The sequence below is a fragment of the Schistocerca cancellata genome, chromosome 3 (assembly GCF_023864275.1).
Source record: "Schistocerca cancellata isolate TAMUIC-IGC-003103 chromosome 3, iqSchCanc2.1, whole genome shotgun sequence".
Lineage (NCBI taxonomy): Eukaryota > Metazoa > Arthropoda > Insecta > Orthoptera > Acrididae > Schistocerca > Schistocerca cancellata.
The window spans coordinates 172,341,313-172,363,553 of record NC_064628.1 but is presented as its reverse complement, the minus strand read 5'-3'; the positions used below and the strand labels follow the sequence as shown (position 1 = coordinate 172,363,553).

The 22,241-nt window shown below is 44.0% G+C and overlaps 1 protein-coding gene across 1 annotated transcript in view; it reads left to right on the top strand.

The window, feature by feature from the left end:
- Positions 1-1,456: 1,456 nt before the first annotated feature.
- The window catches only part of LOC126174802 (luciferin sulfotransferase-like), a 380,096-nt gene continuing 359,311 nt past the window's right edge, over positions 1,457-22,241 (top strand). The window contains exon 1 of the mRNA XM_049921176.1: positions 1,457-1,532. The gene's annotated coding sequence lies outside the window, so the exon portion shown is untranslated. The remainder of the gene's footprint in view (positions 1,533-22,241) is intronic.

Sequence of the window (22,241 nt, the reverse complement as noted above, 5' to 3'; positions counted from 1 at the left end):
AGCAAACACAAAAAATAGCATTGATAATTACACCACAAACAGTTCTGTCCACGACTATGGAACAAGATCAAAACTGTACATTTACAAACAAAGAATAAACATAAAACTTAAGACAGCACTTTTTACCAAGGAATAAAACTGTACAATAAAGGAGGTTAAAGAACTTCTAAAGACAAAGTTATTTGAAAAGACAGGGAAATTGTACCTGTTATGTAGTACTTTCAGTAGACTGAAGGATTACTTAACACAGATTAAGGATTTGGTAAAAATTGTAACAGACATAAACAGTAATAACAATAATAGAACGTCTAACATTCCATACAACTCTTTCGCAATAAATTTTTTCCTTCTCTTCTCCCTTTCTGGGAAAACCTACTCCCAACCGTATGCAACGTATAATTTAACACCTTATACTCTTTCTGATCGTAACATCTCACTAGTTTTAGAGGAATGCTGACTAAGGTTTTCAGGTTAGTAAATAGGAAGTTACGATGCAGAAAATGGTTCTGACATCAGCTGATGGAGTGTCTGTAGTGTTATGAAAGAATGTGTGTACAGTTTGTGTAGTGCTTGGAGCGACTGAGCGTGAGAAATGATTGGACAATCCAGTGTCAGATTGTTTCATTATTAATATTCGTAAAACAGTATTGTACACTAGTGGTAAACCGAGTGAGGTAGCATTGTTATAAACACAGTAACCTTGCGTTCTGGAGGGTGGAGGCCGTAATCATCATCCAGCCATCCTGATTTATTCTGTGGTATCGCTAAATTACTTCAGGTGATGGCCGACTGCCTGTTCCATTCTTGTCCTACTAGATCTGTAAATGTCTGTATATGTGAATTACTATATTTTTTTCTTCAATTGTAATATTAAGACATGAACAATATCGTTGTAAAAAAGATCTACGGATGGATAAAACTACAACTATATTACTACTGCTACTACTACCACCACCACCACTACTACAGACCAAAGAGGAAAGAGGGAACCGAAGAATATATATGTTTACCTCTTCTCTATAGCACGGAAGAAGGAAACCTGGTCTACTGAAAACATGTCTTTTGAGAACTCAAAGGCTCTTTCTTATATGCTGCGAGCGGTTTTATTGCTCTTGTTGCTTCAACTGTTGATCTGCAGCTACTGCTGCTGCTACTGCTGCTACTGCTACTGCTGCTGATATCGATGATGATGCGGATGATGATGATGATGGTGGTGTTGGTGATTTTGCAGATGACTAATGGTCACAGGGTAAGATACTGCAAAACCTCGTGACAGGAACAGGTACCCTTACGTAATTGTTGGCTAGGAGCGTCCACTCATACGAGAAGCAGTCACGTGACGGCCTGACTTGTCGACCTTGTGTGCACCGGCGGACGGCGGGACGGAAGCCGCAGCTGGAGAAAGTGGCCGGGCGCGACAGAGGGAGGGGGGGAGGATGTGGCGGGGGTCTGATAGCTCAGCTGTAGTCTAGATCAGGGCGAGCTCGTGACCGGCAGCAACACGGACCAAGCGGGGGCAGTCGACGTATCACGTGAGTAGGGCAGCGCCCTGTGTAAAAACACCATGCTTTGGGCTGTAGCGTTCTAGCACACTAGCGTAGCTGAGGCACAACCGTCCGCTGTACTGCGATGGCTTTGTCTTTTATATAACGCCTCATTCTAGTCTGGAACCAATCAGTTAAGGCAGCGTAACCACTCTTCCCGCTTTTAAACGAACTCTTTTGTTGACATGCGATACTGCAGTTTCGTGGTGAACGTAAAATACATGTCTAAAGGCTTTCGACACCGTTCCTCACAAGCGTCTTCTAAGCAAACTGCGTGCCTATGGAATATCGCCTAAGTTGTGCGACTGGATTCGTGATTTCCTGTCAGAAACATCACTGTCCCTAGTAAAAGACGGAAAGTCATCGAGTAAAACAGAAGTAATATCCGGCGTTCCCCAAGAAAGTGTTATACGCCCTTTATTATTCCTGATTTATATTAACGACGTAGGAGACCATCTGAATAGCCCTACTAGATTGTTTGCAGATGATTCTGTCATTTACCGCATAGTAAAGTCATCAGATGACCAAGACGAATAGCAAAATGATTGTGATAAGATAACTGTGTGGTGCGAAAAGTGGCAATTGACCCAGAATAAAGAAAAATGTGAAGTTATTCACATGAGTACTAAATGAAATTCGCTAAATTTCGATTACGCTATAAGTCACACAAATCTTGAGGCTGTAAATTCAACTAAATAGTTAGGGATTACAATTACAAATAAACTAAATTGGAACGATCACAAAGTTAATGTTGTGGGTAGAGCAAACCAAAGACTGCGATTCGTTGGCAGAACACTTAGAAGGTGCAACAGGTCTACTAAAGAGACTGCTTACACCACGCTTGTCCGCCCTATTCTGGAGTATGGCTGTGCGGTGTGGGTTCCGCATCAGGTGGGACTGACGGATGACGTCGAAAAAGTTCAAAGAACGGCGGCTCGTTTTCTACTATCGCGAAACAGGGGAGATAGTGCCACAGGCATGATACGTTAATTGGAGTGGCTACCATTAAAATAAAGGCGTTTTTCGTTGCGTCAGTATCTTCTAATGAAATTTCAATCGCCAGTTTTCTCCTCCGATTGCGAAAACATTCTGTTGGAACCCACCTACAAAGGGAGAAATTGTCATCACGATAAAATAAGAGAATACAGGGCTCGCACAGAAAAATTTAAGTTCTCGTTTTTCCCGCGCGCCGTTCGAGAGTGTAACGGTAGAGAGACAGCTTGAAGGTGGTTCATTGAACCCTCTGCCAGGCACTTTATTGTGAACAGAAGAGTAATCACATAGATGTAGATGTAGATAGGCATACCGAAACAAGAACTGCTATTAGTTCTTCGCAGAAGCCTGTTTCGTATGCTAAGCTATCGTTGAAGTTCCCAACTCGACTCATGTCTTAAACAGAGCACTATTTTATTGATCTATACTAAAGAAACTGATTGTATAGTAAATGGGAGAATACAGACGAGCATTTTTATTGAATTGCCACAGTCCTCTTGCCGTCATTTCACACCGCTTATTTTTTTCTTCACTTATTTCTTTTATCAGACAACTTTCTGCAAGGTCTTATTTCATCTATGACTCACATCTCGAATATCTGCGCGGGTATCTTTCTTTTAGTAGTACTTCGGCTTCTTTTGCTGTATTTTGTTTGTACCAGACGTTTCAAAAATTGTTTATAACCTCGTAGTACATGTAGTTTGTCCCGCGTAGATAATTTCAATGGCCTTCCTTGTTACATGGCCAAACATGTGTATCAATGTGCTCTCCTACCATACGCGTCTGCTAAACAAAGAGTGATAACAATATAGTTGGTCCTGATAACTATTCCATTTATATATAGCGAAATAGCACTATAATTCAGTTTGAAGTGCGAAAGTACTTGCGAAAGTTAGGTCAATATTGACATTGTTATATATTCTTTCTGCAATAATTTCCATGCCCTTTCACTAGCACAACAGCATTTAGCACTGACTATTGTTATCACATGAACTACCGGGCTAAAAATGGAGCTGTTACCACAGTCATATCAAATTTCTATCCCAAAACATGCAGGACTGTGAAACTCATTGTTTTTCTTTCCTAGCTGCAAGATTCTGAAAACCAAACGTGTCGGGAAATGGTCTCACTAAAAATGCATTTATAATGCCTCCTCTTGATGTCATAGACGTGTAAGAAGTTAAAATTTTTCAGTCATCAAAAAGCTGATGTATAGGAATTATTTTTTACTGATGAATAGTTACCGTAATGGGAATCAACACCTGATTGACCCAATATGTGAACATATGATGCTCCCAATTATCGAAACTATTTATCAGAAAGGAATATTATGCTCAGCGGCACAAGGCGTCATTTCTTTACATATACAGGGGATAGGATTTGGAGCACTACGAGAAAACGAAACACACAAATATTCGAGGTGTTTGTAACAACATAACCAAATAATTTTTGTAACACGTTTCAGCTAGTAATAGCGAATACCCTGTTCAAGAATCACAAGAGCAGGAGGTATACTTGGAAAAGGCCGGGAGATACGGGAAGATTTCAGAGATTCAGAAATCAGGTACTGCATTAGAAGGCGTACCCAGGAGTAGATACAGCCTTGGATAACAATATAGTGGTGATGGCGATTAGGTTGATATTTAATACAATAGTCAGGAAGAATTAATACGCGAAGAAGTGAGATACGGAAGTACTAAGGAATTACGACATACGGTTGAAGTTTTCTAAGGCTGTACATACGGCAATAAGGAATTCCTCAGTAGGCAGTAGAGTTGAAGAGAAATGGATATCTCTAAAAAGGACCATCAAAGAAGTTGGGAAGGAAAACATAGATACAAAGAAGGTAACTGAGAAGAAACCATGGGTAACAGAAGAAATACTTCAATTGATCGATGAAAGGAGGAACTACAAAAATGTTCCGGGCAACTCAGGTATTCAGAAATTCAAGTCACTGAGGAATGAAATAAATAGGAAGTGCAGGGAAGCTAAGACGAAATGGCTGCAGGAAAAACGTGAAGACATCGAAAAAGAAATGATTCTCGGAAGGACAGACTCAGCATACCGGAAGGTCAAAACGTCCTTCAGTGACATTAAAAGCAAGGGTGGAAACATTAAGAGTACAACGGGAATTCCACTGTTACATTCGAGGGAGAGAGCGGATAGGTAGAAAGAATACATTGAAAGCCTCTATGAGGAGAAATATCTGTCTGATGAGATAGAAGAAGAAACAGGAGTTGATTTAGAAGAGATAGGGGATCCAGTATTAGAATCGGAATTCAAAAGAGCTTTGGAGGACTTAAGATCAAATAAGACAGAAGGAATGTTTAACATTCCATCAGCATTTCTAAAATCATTTGGGGAAGTCGCAACAAAATATATGAGTCTGGTAACATACCATCTGACTTTCGGAAAGCATCATCCACACAATTCCGAAGACAGCAAGAGCTGACAAGTGCGATAATTATCACACAATCAGCTTAACAGCTAATGCTTCAAAGTCGCTGACAAGAAAAATATACAGAAAAATGCAGAAGACAACTGAGGATGCGTTAGATGATGATCAGTTTGGCTTTAGGAAAAGTAAAGGCACGAGTGAGACAATTCCGACATTGCGGTTAATAATGGAAGCAAGACTAAAGAAAAATCAAGAACCGTTCATAGGATCTGTCGACCTGGAAAAAGCCTTCGACAGTGGACAATGGTGCAAGATGTTCGAAATTCTGAGAAAAATAGGGGTAAGCTATAGGGAGAGACGGGTCAAATAGAATATCTACAACAGCCAAGAGGGAATAATTAGAGTGGACAACCAAGAAGGAAGTGCTCATATTAAAAAGGGCGTAAGGCAAGGATGTAGCCTTTCGTCCCTACTGTTCATCTGTACATCGAGGAAGCCATGATGGATATAAAACAAGGGTTCAGGAGTGGAATTAAAATTCAAGGTGAAAGGATATCAATGATACGATTCGCTGATGACAATGCTATCCTGACTGAAAGTGACGAAGTATTACATGATCTGCTGAACGGAATGAGCAGTCTAATCAGTGCACAGTATGGACTGAGAGTAAATGGAAGGCGAAGGTAATGAGAAGTAGTAGAAATGAGAACAGCGAAAAACTTAACATCATGATTGATGGTCACGAAGTCGATGAAGTTAAGGAATTTTGCTACCTAGGCAGTAAAGTAACCAATGATGGACGGAGCAAGGACATCAAAAGCAGACTAGCAATGGCAAAAGAGGCATTCCTGGCCAAGATAAGTCTACCAATATGAAATATCCGCTTTAATTTGAGGGAGAAATTTCTGAGATGTACGTCTGGAGTATAGCATTGTATGGTAGTGAAACATAGACTGTGGGAAAACCAGAACAGAAGAGAATCAAAGCATTTCAGATGTGGTGCTACAGACGAATGTTGAAAATTAGGTGGACTGAGAAGGTAAGGAATGAGGAGGTTCTACGCAGAATGAGAGAGGAAAGGAATATGTGGAAAACACTGATAAGAAAAAGGGACAGGATGATAGGACATCTTTTACGACATGAGTGAATGACTTCCATGGTACCAGAGGGAGCTGTAGAGGGCAAAAACTGTAGAGGAAGACAGCGATTCGAATACATCCAGAAAATAATTGAGGACGTACGTTGCAAGTGCTACTCTGAGATGAAGCGGTTAGCACAGGAGAGGAAGTCGTTGAGGGCCGCATCAAACCAGTCAGAAGACTGATGAACATATGCAGATCTATATCATGCCCTGCAAGCCACCTAACGATGCGTGCGGCAGGAATCACTAACTGATCCCCAATCCTTGTTCTATTCGCGAATGGTGCGTGGGAAGAATGATTCCCGATAAACCTCTGCATTAGGTCTAATTTCTCGAATTTTTCTCGTCGTGGTTATTCGCGAGATGGAGTGGGAGGAAGTACTACGTTGCTGACTCTTCCTGGAAAGTCTTCTCTCGAATTTTTTGCGGCAAAGTTCGTCTTGATGCACAATGCCTCTCTTATAAGTCTGGCTTTTTGACATCTCAGTAGTGCTATCGCGCCAACTACACTCCTGGAAATGGAAAAAAGAACACATTGACACCGGTGTGTCAGACCCACCATACTTGCTCCGGACACTGCGAGAGGGCTGTACAAGCAATGATCACACGCACGGCACAACGGACACACCAGGAACCGCGGTGTTGGCCGTCGAATGGCGCTAGCTGCGCAGCATTTGTGCACCGCCGCCGTCGGTGTCAGCCAGTTTGCCGTGGCATACGGAGCTCCATCGCAGTCTTTAACACTGGTAGCATGCCGCGACAGCGTGGACGTGAACCGTATGAGCAGTTGACGGACTTTGAGCGAGGGCGTATAGTGGGCATGCGGGAGGCCGGGTGGACGTACCGCCGAATTGCTCAACACGTGGGGCGTGAGGTCTCCACAGTACATCGATGTTGTCGCCAGTGGTCGGCGGAAGGTGCACGTGCCCGTCGACCTGGGACCGGACCGCAGCGACGCACGGATGCACGCCAAGACCGTAGGATCCTACGCAGTGCCGTAGGGGACCGCACCGCCACTTCCCAGCAAATTAGGGACACTGTTGCTCCTGGGGTATCGGCGAGGACCATTCGCAACCGTCTCCATGAAGCTGGGCTACGGTCCCGCACACCGTTAGGCCGTCTTCCGCTCACGCCCCAACATCGTGCAGCCCGCCTCCAGTGGTGTCGCGACAGGCGTGAATGGAGGGACGAATGGAGACGTGTCGTCTTCAGCGATGAGAGTCGCTTGTGCCTTGGTGCCAATGATGGTCGTATGCGTGTTTGGCGCCGTGCAGGTGAGCGCCACAATCAGGACTGCATACGACCGAGGCACACAGGGCCAACACCCGGCATCATGGTGTGGGGAGCGATCTCCTACACTGGCCGTACACCACTGGTGATCGTCGAGGGGACACTGAATAGTGCACGGTACATCCAAACCGTCATCGAACCCATCGTTCTACCATTCCTAGACCGGCAAGGGAACTTGCTGTTCCAACAGGACAATGCACGTCCGCATGTATCCCGTGCCACCCAACGTGCTCTAGAAGGTGTAAGTCAACTACCCTGGCCAGCAAGATCTCCGGATCTGTCCCCCATTGAGCATGTTTGGGACTGGATGAAGCGTCGTCTCACGCGGTCTGCACGTCCAGCACGAACGCTGGTCCAACTGAGGCGCCAGGTGGAAATGGCATGGCAAGCCGTTCCACAGGACTACATCCAGCATCTCTACGATCGTCTCCATGGGAGAATAGCAGCCTGCATTGCTGCGAAAGGTGGATATACACTGTACTAGTGCCGACATTGTGCATGCTCTGTTACCTGTGTCTATGTGCCTGTGGTTCTGTCAGTGTGATCATGTGATGTATCTGACCCCAGGAATGTGTCAATAAAGTTTCCCCTTCCTGGGACAATGAATTCATTGTGTTCTTATTTCAATCTCCAGGAGTGTAAACGATCCCGTGGCGAAACACGCCGCTTTCCATTGGATATTCGCTATCCCTTCTGTCAGTCCTACCTGCTAAGTGTCCCACATGGATGAACAATAATCAAGAATGAGTCCAAACTACCGCCTTTTAAACCACTGCCTTCATGGATGAGTTATATTTTCTTAAGGTTCTTCCTATGAATCTCAGTCTGGCATCGGCTTTTACTACTATTTGTATTATGTGGACATATCACTTCAGGACGCTCTTGACAGTACTCCTAGACATTTTACTGTAGCTACTGTTTACAACGATTTGTTATTCCTATGTATGCGCAAAATGTTACATTTATTTACTTTTAAGGTCAACTGCCAGAACCTGCACCAATCATCAATCCTCTGCAGGTCAGTCTTCAGATCGATGCTGTCTTCTGTCGCAGCTACTCTCTTACAGACAACGGCCTCACCTGCGAACAGTGTTTGAGAGGTTCCAACGCTACATTTTAAACAGTAACGGTCCTACCACACTTCCTTGGGCTACTCTGGAAATTACCATTAAATCGTCGACTTTGTTTCGTTAAGACGACATGTTGAGTTCTGTCTGCAAGGAAGTCCAGTAGTACATCGGGTGCGATAGTCAACAAGCTCGTATTTTTACCACTAAACGGCAGTGAGGGGCGGTGTCAAATGCATTCCTGAACTCAAGGAACATGGCGTCAACCTGAGTGCCGCTATTTACAGGAGGAGGAACAGGGCGAGCTGAGTTTCCACAAGATCGCTCTTTGCATGATGATCATGAGAGAAGAAAGGGAGTGAAACCCGGTGCCGTGACATAACCTGCTCCTCGAGAATAGCACCAAGGGGACAGCCAAGTTTAGCGTCCCCATCCGACGGATGGATCACCATCAACAGTGTCGCATGTGCTCACTTCATGAGACACTGTGGATATGTCTGGTATTTATACCAGGACATGTGCGCAAAGTCTCGCGATGAGGAACTTCGCGCCGCTACCTCTCCTCCCCATGTCGGCGAAATACTGGAAGTGGAAATTTTTCCACCGGCGGGATTCGAACCCCCAAGTCGAGCGCCACTGCACAAGCATGAGTTAGCGACCTTGTCCACGACCTCAGGAACTCAGTTCCGTTGACAAAATTTTATTTCCAAAGTTATTCAACGCTTGTCTTCTTGCTCTCCTTAAGCTCATTTTCGCCTCGTTCAGTTTTCGTGTGTCAGCAAGGTTTTGACTTCGCTTGAATCTGTAAAGAAGTTCTCTTTGTTTACGTATGCGGTTTTTTACACAGCCATTAAACCACGGTGGATCTTTCCCATCCCTTAAGACCTTACTCAGAACATACTTGTTAATGCATATTGCACGATACCTTTGAATTTTTCCCATTTCTGCTCTATGTCTTCCTCCTCAGCACTAAATATTTGATGCTGACTGCTTAGATACTCTGTAGTTTCTATCCTGTCACCCTCACTAAGCAAATATTGTTTCTTACCTGTAATATCATTCCCTGTAAAATCTATGGTCACACTCTACTGGCCATTGAAATTGCTACACCAAGAATAAATGCAGATTGTAAACGGGTATTCGTTGGAAAAAATATATTATACTAGAACTGACATGTGATTTCATTTTCACGCAATTTGGGTGCATAGATCCTGAGAAATCAGTACCCAGAACAACCACCTCTGGCCGTAATAACGGCCTTGATAAGCCTGGGCATTGAGTCAAACAGAGCTTGGATGGCGTGTACAGGTACAGCTGCCCATACAGCTTTAACACGATACCACACTACATCAAGAGTAGTGACTGGCGTATTGTGACGAGCCAGTTGCTCGGCCATCATTGACCAGACGTTTTCAATTGGCGAGAGATCTGGAGAATTTTCTGGCCAGGGCAGCAGTCGGACATTTTCTGTATACAGAAAGGCCCGTACAGGACCTGCAACATGCGGTCGTGCATTATCCCGCTGAAATGTAGGGTTTCGCAGGGATCAAATGAAGGGTAGAGCCACGGGTCGTAACACACCTGAAATGTAACGTCCACTGTTCAAAGTGCCGTCAATGCGAACAAGAGGTGACCAAGACGTGTAACCAATGGCAGTCCATACCATCACGTCGGGTGATACGCCAGTATGGCGATGACGAATACACGCTTCCAATGTGAGTTCACAGCGATGTCGCCAAACACGGATGCGACCATCATGATGCTGTAAATACAACCTGGATTCATCCGAAAAAAATCACGTTTGGCATTCGTGCACCCAGGTTCGTCGCTGAGTACACCATCGCAGGCGCTCCTGTCTGTGATGCAGCGTCAAGGGTACCCGCAGCCATGGTCTCCGAGCTGATAGGCCATGCTGCTGCAAACGTCGTCGAACTGTTCGTGCAGATGGTTGTTGTCTGGCAAACGTCCCCATCTGTTGAATCAGGGATCGAGACGTGGCTGCACGATCCGTTACAGCCATGCGGATAAGATGCTTGTCATCTCGACTGCTAGTGATACGAGGCCGTTGGGATCCAGCACGGCGTTCCGTAGTACCCTCCTGAACCCACCGATTCCATATTCTGCTAACAGTCATTGGATCTCGACAAACGCGAGCAGCAATGTCGCGATATGATAAACCGCAATCGCGATAGGCTACAATCCGACCTTTATCAAAGTCGGAAACGTGATGGTACGCATTTCTCCTCCTTACACGAGGCATCACAACATTTCACCAGGCAACGCCGGTCATCTGCTGCTTGTGTATGTGAAATCGGTTGGAAACTTTCCTCATGTCAGCACGTTGTAGGTGTCGCCACCGGCGCCAACCTTGTGTGAATGCTCTGAAAAGTTAATCATTTGCATATCACAGCATTTTCTTCCTGTCGGTTAAATTTCGCGTCTGTAGCACGTCATCTTCGTGGTGTATCAATTTTAATGGCCAGTAGTGTACTTACTATCATAGTCTCATGATCACTGATATCTACCTTTATGTTAACTGGTTTGATAAGTTATAGTCTCTTTGTCGCTAGGAGGTCTAAGATGTTACCTATACAAATTGCTTCTCTAATTATCTGATCGAAGTAATTTTTGATAAAGACATTCAGAATAACGTCACAAGGTCCTTTCTTTGGCACTAGTTTTCTATAGCATGACTCTCGCAATCTACTTCTGGCAAGTTTAAATGACCCACTATAATTTAAATGATCACGAAAATTACTAAGGATATTCTGCAAGTTCTCTCTGAAGCGCTCTGGCACTACAGCTTCTGACCCAAGCGGTCTGTAAAGTTATCCGATTACCATTTTGCACCATCCGTAGATGCTTACGTTCACCCAGATCAAATCACATTTGGAATCCGTGACAACGTCGCTATATATTATCGAATTTTTTACTGCAATAAATACACCGCCACCATCACGACTAAGTATCCTTACGGTAGACATTCCAGTCTGAACTTATGATTTCATTGCTATTCACTTGTGATTTCAACCAGCTTTCTGTTCCTAATGCTATATGTGCATTGTAACTTTCAAGCAATACTAATTCTCGGACCATTCTGTGGATGCTTCTTCAGTTTACTAATATAATATTAACCTTTTCTGTATCCGATCCGACGAGCATTCTCTGATATCATTGTGGCTGATATAACTTCGATTTTGGTCCCTCATCTCAAGGGAGATTCTCAAATGCAAAAAACCTCTATGAACACGCCACACATACGTCGAGGGGAAACCGACAGTTCCCCACCCGACAGCGGAGGTCGATAAATTCACATCTGATACCGCCACAGAGCTATCTGACCCTCTGGTTTAGGCCTTCTGCTCTGCTCCAAACCTGATTACTGAGATCAGCCCTGGGTACGGTGCTACAAATATTCAGCTTAGCCTGCAACCTGCATGAGATGCTAGTTTCTTTCTCCAAATAAACCATCCACCGAAAGAACCGAGGATGGTCTCAGAAACCAGGCGGCAGGCTTTATTAGTGCCGACACGGGAACAACGAGTTATACAGGTCTTGCTACGAACTTCTGACGTCACACTAGTCGTCTTGTGCGTCACTTTACGCGAACGCTCGGCTCCATGCAGGGCCCACGGGAAATCAGTATTTGATTGAAAAAATACCCACTATATGTCTTAACTTAATCGTGTGCTGTCGAGAGCTTCCATGCATTTAAACAAGCAGTCTCGTCTGAAATACTCACTCCCCACCAGACGGCTGCAGGCACTCGTAAGTCCTGCAGTGCCACGTGGTCTGAGGCACGTATCATGGCCTGTCTTTCTCGTGGGACTCGTGCCGACATTTGCTACTATTTGCATCCAGTTGCCCTCGATAGCCTCTGGCATAACAACCTCCATGTCACGGACTAGACCACCACGGAATTCTTTCCCATCCTGCATGATATTGTACTGTGGCATCCCGCTAGCCGCCTTACGCTGGGACTCCCAGTGACTAGCATATTAGCCCTCAGCACTTGTCCGGACTGGGAAGGAAAATCGGCCGCTAAACCAACGGCAGAGACATCCAGTGCTGGCTCGGTAGTGTTATCAACACTGGTAGCACTTAGTACCTGATTGGTTGGTTGGTTTGGGGAAGGAGACCAGACAGCGTGGTCATCGGTCTCATCGGATTAGGGAAGGATTGGGGAGGAAGTCGGCCGTGCCCTTTCAGAGGAACCATCCCGGCATTTGCCTGGAGTGATTTAGGGAAATCACGGAAAACCTAAATCATGATGGCCGGACGCGGGATTGAACCGTCGTCCTCCCGAATGCGAGTCCAGTGTCTAACCACTGCGCCACCCCACTCGGTCTTAGTACCTGATGCCACTGCGTACGTCGCTACCCTGTATCAGTGGTGATGTCTGTTGGGAATGTTCCGAACGCCATACGTAATGCTTCCGCTGATGTGGTTTTAAAACTTTTTTCTCATAAACAAAAATCTCAACTGCTTTTCTAGACTTTCTTTTTCGTTACGATCCGGAAGGAAGAACACTGGACACAACTGTGACTGGTGATGAGACAAGTTTTTCTGTAATAAGTGCGGAGACCTACATGGTGTGGCACCATGCAGCAGGATCTGAGAAATACACTCGAAGGAAAGGTATGGCCACTGTTTCCTCAGACACTGAACAGAAATTTTTGGTGGGTTTTGAGGAACGTGGGAGGAAGCTTAAATCTGAAGCTTGATTTCAGACGTTAAGAAACTAAAAAGTTCTCTTGACTTCTGATATTGTGTTATCTCACAATAATACACAGCCACAAATACACGTCAATGAGATGTCCGTAACTTGCTGCCACGATATTTCAGATCATAGTCTTCTGACCATCTTCGGGTGAAAGTGTTTACCCCGCGCCGAAATATCGTGGCAGCAAGTTATAGACATCCGGCGGTTCGTTCGAAATGTCATGAAACAATCTGTGTGGAATCAGGAAAGTTTTAAACCTACTGAAAAATCCTCCTGTCGAAGCACAATAACAGCGAATAAGCTCCTCTTTAAAAGACTATGACAGAAAAATGGGGAACAAGCTGCCTCAATCCTCATTTTGTCTTCTTCGTCAAAACTTTGGCTTGAGAACATATTCGCACTCCTTTAACACATAACACTCTAAATCCTTTTACCCAGTCTCTCTTTGTAGTGAAGCCTTTAACTCAGCATCTCTCTCTCTCACTGCCAGTCTATATATACCATTCTCTCACTGTTTCCTTTTTCTTCCATTAGTTTATACAGACACAGCACGTCACACAGTCTTATTGGTGTAAAAATTGCAACCGAAAACGTAGTTTGGTGACGCCAGAATCTTTGCGATAATCCCAGAACCCTTGCCATATGTTCACTGCGTTTGTTAAAACTACATTTACGCCTCTTACCGTACACAGGTGCAAATTTTACGTGCATAAGTACGGTAACTTTGAATCGCTGGATCGCGGTAATCTATTACTACATCGAAAAATGTTTCAACGTTCCAGGAGTTCATCATCTTAAGAACGTACGGTAAAAGTTACAAAAAAATGGTTCAAATGGCTCTGAGCACTATGGGACTTAACATCTGAGGTCATCAGGTCAACCTAACTAACCTAAGGACATCGCACACATCCATGCCCGAGGCAGGGTTCGAACCTGCGACCGTAGCGGTCGCGCTGTTCCAGACTGAAGCGCCTAGAACCTCTCGGCCACCACGTCCGGCGTAAAAGTTACAGAAAGGGCCATCGCCACAGTAGTACTTGTATTATCCAAACATCATGGTTTGTCGTTGTTTTCTCGAGAAAGTTCCATGAATAAATAGTGCTTTTATAAGCCGCCTAAGATCCATTCTAGATCACACCTAATGAAAAAGAACCAACCCGGTTTGTTCAGTTTGCTTCGACTGAAGGTGTACTTAAATTTAGACCCTGAACAGTAGGATAGTCACAGTATACCCAGTTTTTTCCAGTAGGTACGCAAATGGTCACTAGCCGAAGGGCTACCTGCAGTACCTGATCCATTATATCCGTGAACAATTGAACCGGAGTTCTGAACCCCTGAAAAACCACATTTTCGCGAGCATTTCTTTTGAATATAATGGTACCGTGTACTGTCGCACACGGACCGATTACATAATTACAATAATTGTTACGTCTGTTCATATGGGACTTGTTTCTTCCTTTTGAAGCATACTCGGATGAAAAGGTGGCTTGACTGGTTGTGGTCAATAGGGTAGAATTTGGCGTAAAGAGAATTTGTCATCTCTTTAAGGGATGTGATAATGCTTAAATCAGAATAGTAAGCATGTAGACAATAAATACAGTGATGTTGTTTTAAGTTTTTTCAGTAAATTTTCGTTATCAAGTATTTTATCAATTAAACAAAAAGTTTCTCAGGAGATACGTGACCATCTTTAACGCTAAAAGGTACTATACTTATCTTTGTCGTCAATATAATTATTTTCCATTAATTATCATCTCATGACACGTTTCACGAAAACGTCGTCATCTGAGCTGTTAAAATCGATAATTTTACGATTTTCATATTATGCCTAAATTCTTGAGGCTATCAAAATCCAACCTTGCTTCAGTTTCAGAGTTACGTGTAGCTTACCCAATAACTCACTGGATGAAGCCTTTTGTAATCCTAGGATTACGAGAAAGTACTGCCATAGGCATTACAGATAATTGGATGTACTACTTCTGAATGTGTGTTCAGGCTAACAATGAAACGTAACAGTGACTTACAGACAAGCCAAATGCAAGTACAAAATGGAGCCCAAAACGTTGCACCACCACCGTTAAGTATCGGATGAATTGGGCATTCATCTTGCACTCGAAAGGATTGGTGTTCGAATATTCACTTGTGGTGGTCCCAATTTAGGTTCGTGTGGTGCCTCTGAAATCAGTTAAGAATGATGCCTAAATGAATCGTTCAACAAGACCATGTTGGGTACCCTTCCCGAAGAATCGTTAATTCATCTCTATATCGAGGAGCGGCAGATGGAAGATGGAAACCTTCCGCAATGAAGATGTAATTAATGAGCTAGACATAGTGAACAGACGAGCACAAACCAACTGTAAACCTTCCACATTGTCTTTCGTAGGTCAGTAAGAATGGCTGACTGAGATAAAACTTTGAAATCCTCTATTTTAAAGAAACAGCGATAGTACAGGGTGTTTTTCATATGCCTCCAGGGCGAAATATAGCCAGGTGGACAACAGTGTAAGGAAAACAATGATCTTCACGTTTGAGATCGGCCTGCTGTCAGATGGAATTTGACATGATATACTGAATCAAAACGTGCAGAAGTTGTCATTTGCGTAACGTTATATTTGCAGAAAAACATCAAGAAATAGAATTTCAGATAAATGATCCCTTTAAGGAAATTACTGCACACAGTACAGTGAGCCAAGTTCAAAAAGAGCATTAGTAATCGCACAGAAAGCATTAGCCTTCAGGGTGCCCTCGTTTTCTACTCGCGATGAAATCACACCCACTATCCGCGTCCTAGGAGCAGACGCAGCAGCCTCTACGCAAGTCGTCAGGCGCTGATGCCGCATCCCACGGCTAATCTGGATCTACGAAAATTCACTATTTACGTACTAACAGTCAGTCTGCTGATATTTCTCGCTAGGACTGCGCTACAGATGTCTCACAGGCACAGAGGACACTTCTCCTTTCCATCCGCTCTCGTCATTCTGATAGCGGACATCTCTTGGCACGACCAGCGCAATCTGTTTTCTTTACGCGAAGCATCAGGTCAGAACTGCAAATTAACGGGAACGTCATGGAAGATCTACCCACAAGCTACTCATCTGCATGTAAAATCATGTTTTCAACGAGTTAGTGAATGTTTCAAATGAAGACGAAACGGTGTGATGCAGTGATTAGGGAATTGAGAGAATTGACTAGAATGTTTCAAAGAATAAATAATGAAAGACTCCTGCTAACTTTACAATAAAGTTATCACACATTAAAAACAAAGGGAGATAAGGAAACTGCTACAAAATGACCAAGTGAATATGATTATTTGATTAGCTAACAGACAAAAATTTGCAATATATAATAACAAATCTTACTTCTCTCCTCCGTAAGGTCTATAAAAATGTACGGATACACAGACACACACACACACACACACACACACACACACACACACACGCACACACACAGAGAGAGAGAGAGAGACGTCAGACGAAAAACAAGTGAAAGCAAAACCCGACAGACTTGGCAACTCCAAAGCAAACGACCCCTAGATTCTGAAAATGGCACCAACAAACTAGAAACTGCATTGATGCATGTTCACAAGGAACATTGCATCGCAATTTGGAATAACGTAGGCACTCCAATATTGTGTTGATCCATCGACACCGGGCAAGTGGCTTTCAAGTAAAATGTCTCCCCTGCACAGTAATACACATATGGATGTACGAGTACAGGTTGTACATAGTTTGGATTCGGCCGTAAGTCGTCCTCGAGTAGCCTGATGGTTTAGGCGAACGCTCTCGACAAGCGAGAAATCGGGGCCCAAGTCCACGTCCGGAACAAATTTTCACTGTCTTCATTTCACTATATTCCATTATACAGCTGATGGCTATCGATATTCGAAATTGCCAATGCATTTCATGTAATTCATAACGTGTGCAGTCGCCGCAGTACTTGTTCCTTCAAAAGGAACAGTGCATCGTTATTTGGAATAACACAGGCACCACAATATCGTACACTGCTGGCCACCGTAAATGCAACACCAAGAAAGACAAGAGGTAGCACAACAAAATTTATTTTGTAGATAACATGTTGACCAAGTATCAAATGATTACGTTTACAGACGTCTGTGACATGTGGTTCCTGCCAGAATCAGTAGCCACAGTAGCTGCCATTGTTGGAGATCACCGCTGCCACACATCTCGGCATTGAGTCAGAGAGACGTTGGATGTGTTCCTGGGGTACAGCAGCCCAAGCAGCTTCCACACGCTGCCAAAGATCATCTGGTGTGGCAGCTGGGGATGTAATCTGGGTCACTCGTTGAGCAACGATGGACCACATGTTTTCTATCGGCGAAAGATCCGGAGAGCGAGCCGGCCAGGGAAGCAATTCAATCTGGTTATTGACGAAGAACGTTTGGACAATGCGTGTCACGTGTGGTCGCGCATTATCCTGTTGAAATATGGCTGTGGCCGAGCCCTGAAGGTAAGGAAGGACAACTGGCTCCAGCACCTCGGATATGTAGCGCCGGCTATTTAAAGTACCGGCAATGCGTACTAGAGGCGTGCGAGAGTAATATCCAATACCGCCCCATACCATAATACCCGGTGCAAGACCAGTGTGGCGGTGCATAATGCAGCTGTCCAGCATCCTCTCTCCACGGTGTCTCCACACTCGAATCCGACCATCGTGATGCTGCAGACAGAAGCGTGCTTCGTCAGTAACGACAACGTCATTCCACTCTGCCGTCCACATCCATCTGTCATCACACCATTGGCGACGGTGACGTCTGTGGTTCTGCGTCAATGGTAGACGAAGCAATGGACGTCTTGCGGACAGACCACTCTGCTGTAAACGGCGTCGAATGGTACGCGCAGGCACTGGATGATGCGTTACAGACGCAATGTGCTGTGCTATGGTTCTGGATGTCACTGAGGTTTCCGTCACTGCCATGCGCACAATTTGCCTATCAGCACGTGCAGTGGTGCAGCGAGGTGAATGCGATCGACCACGTCGGTCCGTCGTACCCTCCTGCATCCAACGGTCACATATCCGCATTACAGTTGTTTGGTTTCGGCCAACACGACTAGCGATTTCTCTGTATGATAATCCACAATCTCGGTAAGCCACTATCCTTCCTCTGTCGAACTCGGATATTTGATCAAAAGATGTTCGCTGTTTTCTACGAGGCATAACTGATCGTCTTGTGAAACAACCACAAGGTAAACACACGTGCCTAACGTACACTCGTCGAAATCGCCAAGCCTTAAATGGCACTATGAGGTGGCGCCACAGGCGCGCGTGATGTGCGTCTGCGCTGAAATTCTAATCAGTTGTATATCTCATCGCTGCAAACTCATGGTGTAAATTTCACTTGATTCGGATGCTTCCTTCAGAGTGTTGCATTTACGGTGGCCAGCAGTGTATTATAGGAAGTGAGAGCTGGTTGCAATAGCAAAATTTTCGACAACACTTGGAACACATATCGGAAAGAAAGATTACACTCTCACGAGGATAGTGTTTATTGAGACAAGAAAAGTATTAGATTTAGCGAGTACCAAAATGAGTCCGATCGCGATCTAATATCGACAAGACTATCTGGTGGTCGACGAATTTAAGTAATCGAATTTTTATACCAACAACCAGATTCAAGCACACCGGTCGCAGAGTTTTTCGAAGATGGCCAACGTCTTATAATGTAATACTGAAAATTTAATCCAATAACTGCTACGAATAACTAGTCCGACAGTCCACACGCGAAAGAAATATTTTAGACCTTCTTTTTACAAACAGACCCGATCTGTTTGCGGATGTCGATATTGAGAAGAGGAATTAGCGACCGTGGCGATGTTACAATAACAATTATTGCGGATGGCAAAAAGTCATCAAGAGATCTAGGGAGTAGCTGTGGTCGTTCCAAAAGTTAGAGTCCTTATTAATTTATCTAAAGGATGAAATGATAATATTTAGTTCAAATCTGGTAAACGCAGACGAATTGCGATGAAATCGAAAGACATTATGAACCACGATATGGATAGGTACGTTACAACTAACAGGATGAGAGGCGGCAAAGACCCGGTGTGGTTTAATGATACGTTTCGGCGCTGTTTGGAAATGAGAGATCACAGTCTCACTATAAGAGATATTGCAGGGAAACTAACGAGAAAAGTTACACAATGTTCGTGCACAAGAGAGAAGCATGAGACCTACAATACTTTTTACAGTCAGTTCCCGGAGAAAGGTTCATCACAAAGTCCTAGAAAGTTCCGGTAAGACGTAAAGCCAATGAATGGGTGCAGACTTTATATTCAGTATCTCGTGGATCCATCTGGTGTTTTAAATCGAAGGCAGCAAAGACAGACCAGGAATAATAAATACGGTATGTAGAAAAGTACTTACGCATGAGGATGCGACCGTCCAATGTTCGCCAGCTGTAAAGATTCAAAAGTGAGAAATACTGATACTAGCATCTCCGATATTGAAAAACAGTTGCGACTAGGTGAAGCGAAGAGTCAGATTCTACATTTAATACGCCTCGGAATTAGCTCATATATGCGAGAACTGCTTGCGTTGCAAATGCTGTCAGATGAGAAGACTGCAAATACTTATGTTTTCTCTAACGGCAAGATACTGGATGCAGAATTAATACCTATAATGCTGCTGATTTCTGTAAGATGCAGCGTACTAGAGAATATTTGATGCTAAAATATTATGACAGTCCTGCGGGAAAACAATCGTGTCTCAGAAAATCAGTGCAGATCCAGGAGAAGCTCAGCTTTCTTTTTTCTGGCACAACATCTTGCGAAAAATAGCTGCAGATACTCAGGGAGATTACATCGTCTTAGATTTCTGGAAGGCGTTCGTCTGACTAACAGATCGCAGCACGTAACAACACATTCCGATGACAAAAGTCATGGGAAAACGATATGTACATGCACAGAAGGTGGTAATATCTCCTACGCAAGGTATAAAAGGGCAGCGAACTGGCGAAGCTGTCATTTGTACCTGAGTGATTCATGTGAAAAGAGTTCCGGTTTCATTATAGCCGCACGAGGGAAAGTAACACTTCTTGAACGAGAAACGGTAATTGGAGCTAAACGCATGGAACACTCCATTTCGGAAATCGTTGGGGAATTCAGGATTCCGTGATACACAGTGTCACGAATGTGACACGAATGCCACATTTCAGGCATCACCTCTCATGAGAACAACGCAGCGGCCGACGGCCTTCACTTAACGACCGAGAGCAGAAGCGTCTGCATGGAGTTGTCAATGATAACAGACAAGCAACACTGCTTGAAATAACCGCAGAAATCAATGTGGGAGTTACGACGGACGTATCGGTTAGGATAGTGCGGCGAAATTATTTTAACGTTAATGGCCTATGAAAGCAGACAACCCAGTAGCTTTGCTAACAGCACGGCATCGTCTGCAGCACCACTCATGCGCTTACGACCATATCGGCTGGACCCTAGACTACTCGAAAACCATGGTCTGGTCAGGTAAGTCCCTATTTCAGATAATAAGAGCTGATGGCAGGGTTCGAGTGTGGCGCCTACCCCACGAAGCCGTGGACCCAAGCTGTCGAGGAGGCACTGTGCAACCGGCGGTGGCTCCATAACGGTGTTGGTGGAAATTGTTATGTTCGGCTACGTGGAGATCATTTGCTGCCCTTCGTGGACTTCATGTTCCCAAACAATGATGGATTTTTTATGGGTGGAAATGGGTATCAGTGGGCCACAATTGTTCGCGACAGGTTTGAAGAACATTCTGGACATTTCGAGCGAATGACTTGGACACCCAGATCGCCCGACATGAATTCCATTGAACATTTATGGGACATAATCGAGAGGTCAGTTCGTGCGGTTATGGACGGCTATAGAGCCTGCATGGCTCAATATTTCTGAAGCGGACTTACAGTGGTTTGTTGAGTCCATATCACGTCGAGCTGCTGCACAACACCGGGCAAAAGGAGGTCTGACACGATATTAGGAGGAATCCTAATAATACTTTCGTCATCTCAGTGTAATGTTTTCATCATAAATAAATTACCTACCAGAGAAGGTAAGCAGCGGTATGAGCCTATTCCGTGATGAGGCTGTTGTTTGCAGGTAATTTACCGTCGCTTGACGATACTAAGTAGTGTAGAAGAACTGGGATAACACTTCTACTTGCGCAGTGATCGGCAGCTCTCTTTAATCCTGTACTGCATGGTGTTGCCATTTGCAACAAACCTTGAATTTAGAAGTAATGTTAAGAAAAATCTATCAAGTGCATGACACTGTCGTGTGGAAACGCACAGAGGCTGGCTGCATGGAGATAGTCTGTGTTAATTGTCGTTATGTTGGCAGGACAGTGAAAAATCGATCATTCATACTGAAGGGCTATTGTACGGAACGTACACGGAAGTGGATGGAACAGTGAATTAATTCTACCACTTAGATCACAACTAAGGAAATAAGAAATTATGTTTATGCAGTATGTAAAAAGAAGCTTCGAGGAAGAGCAGATTATGTTTTCATTTTTCTGGCACTCAACCATAAATAATCAACCAATGGCTTCGGTTGGTTGCCAAATGGAAACACTATGATTTTGTTGCCGTAAACGTGGGCAGGTTCAATATAATCGTGTTTGTTGGTATAACATATATTACTGCTTCGTTTTTATAAGGGTACAGACATTCTGCTGCAATTAGGAACATTTCTGGAGAAATTGATGACACCGAATGGATGACACTGACAGCAAAAGTATTTGCAGATAACTAAGAGGGAAGTCGGGTGAAGACGGGTAATACATAGTATGTACAAGAGCCAAGATGGCATAATAAGAGTAGGAGACCAAGAACGAAGTTCTCGGATTAAAAAGTGTAAGAAAGAGATGCAGTATTTCTCCCGTATTGTACAGTCTCTGCAAAGAACCAACAATCACGGGAATAAAAAGAAAGTTACAAGAGTTGGATTAAAATCGTGGGTGAAACGATATCAAATGATAATATTGGCTGATGACGTTGTTATCTCAATAAAAGTGAAAAAGAATTACAGGATGTGTTGAATGGAATGAACGGTCTAATGAGTATGAAATATGTAAAGAGAGTAAATTG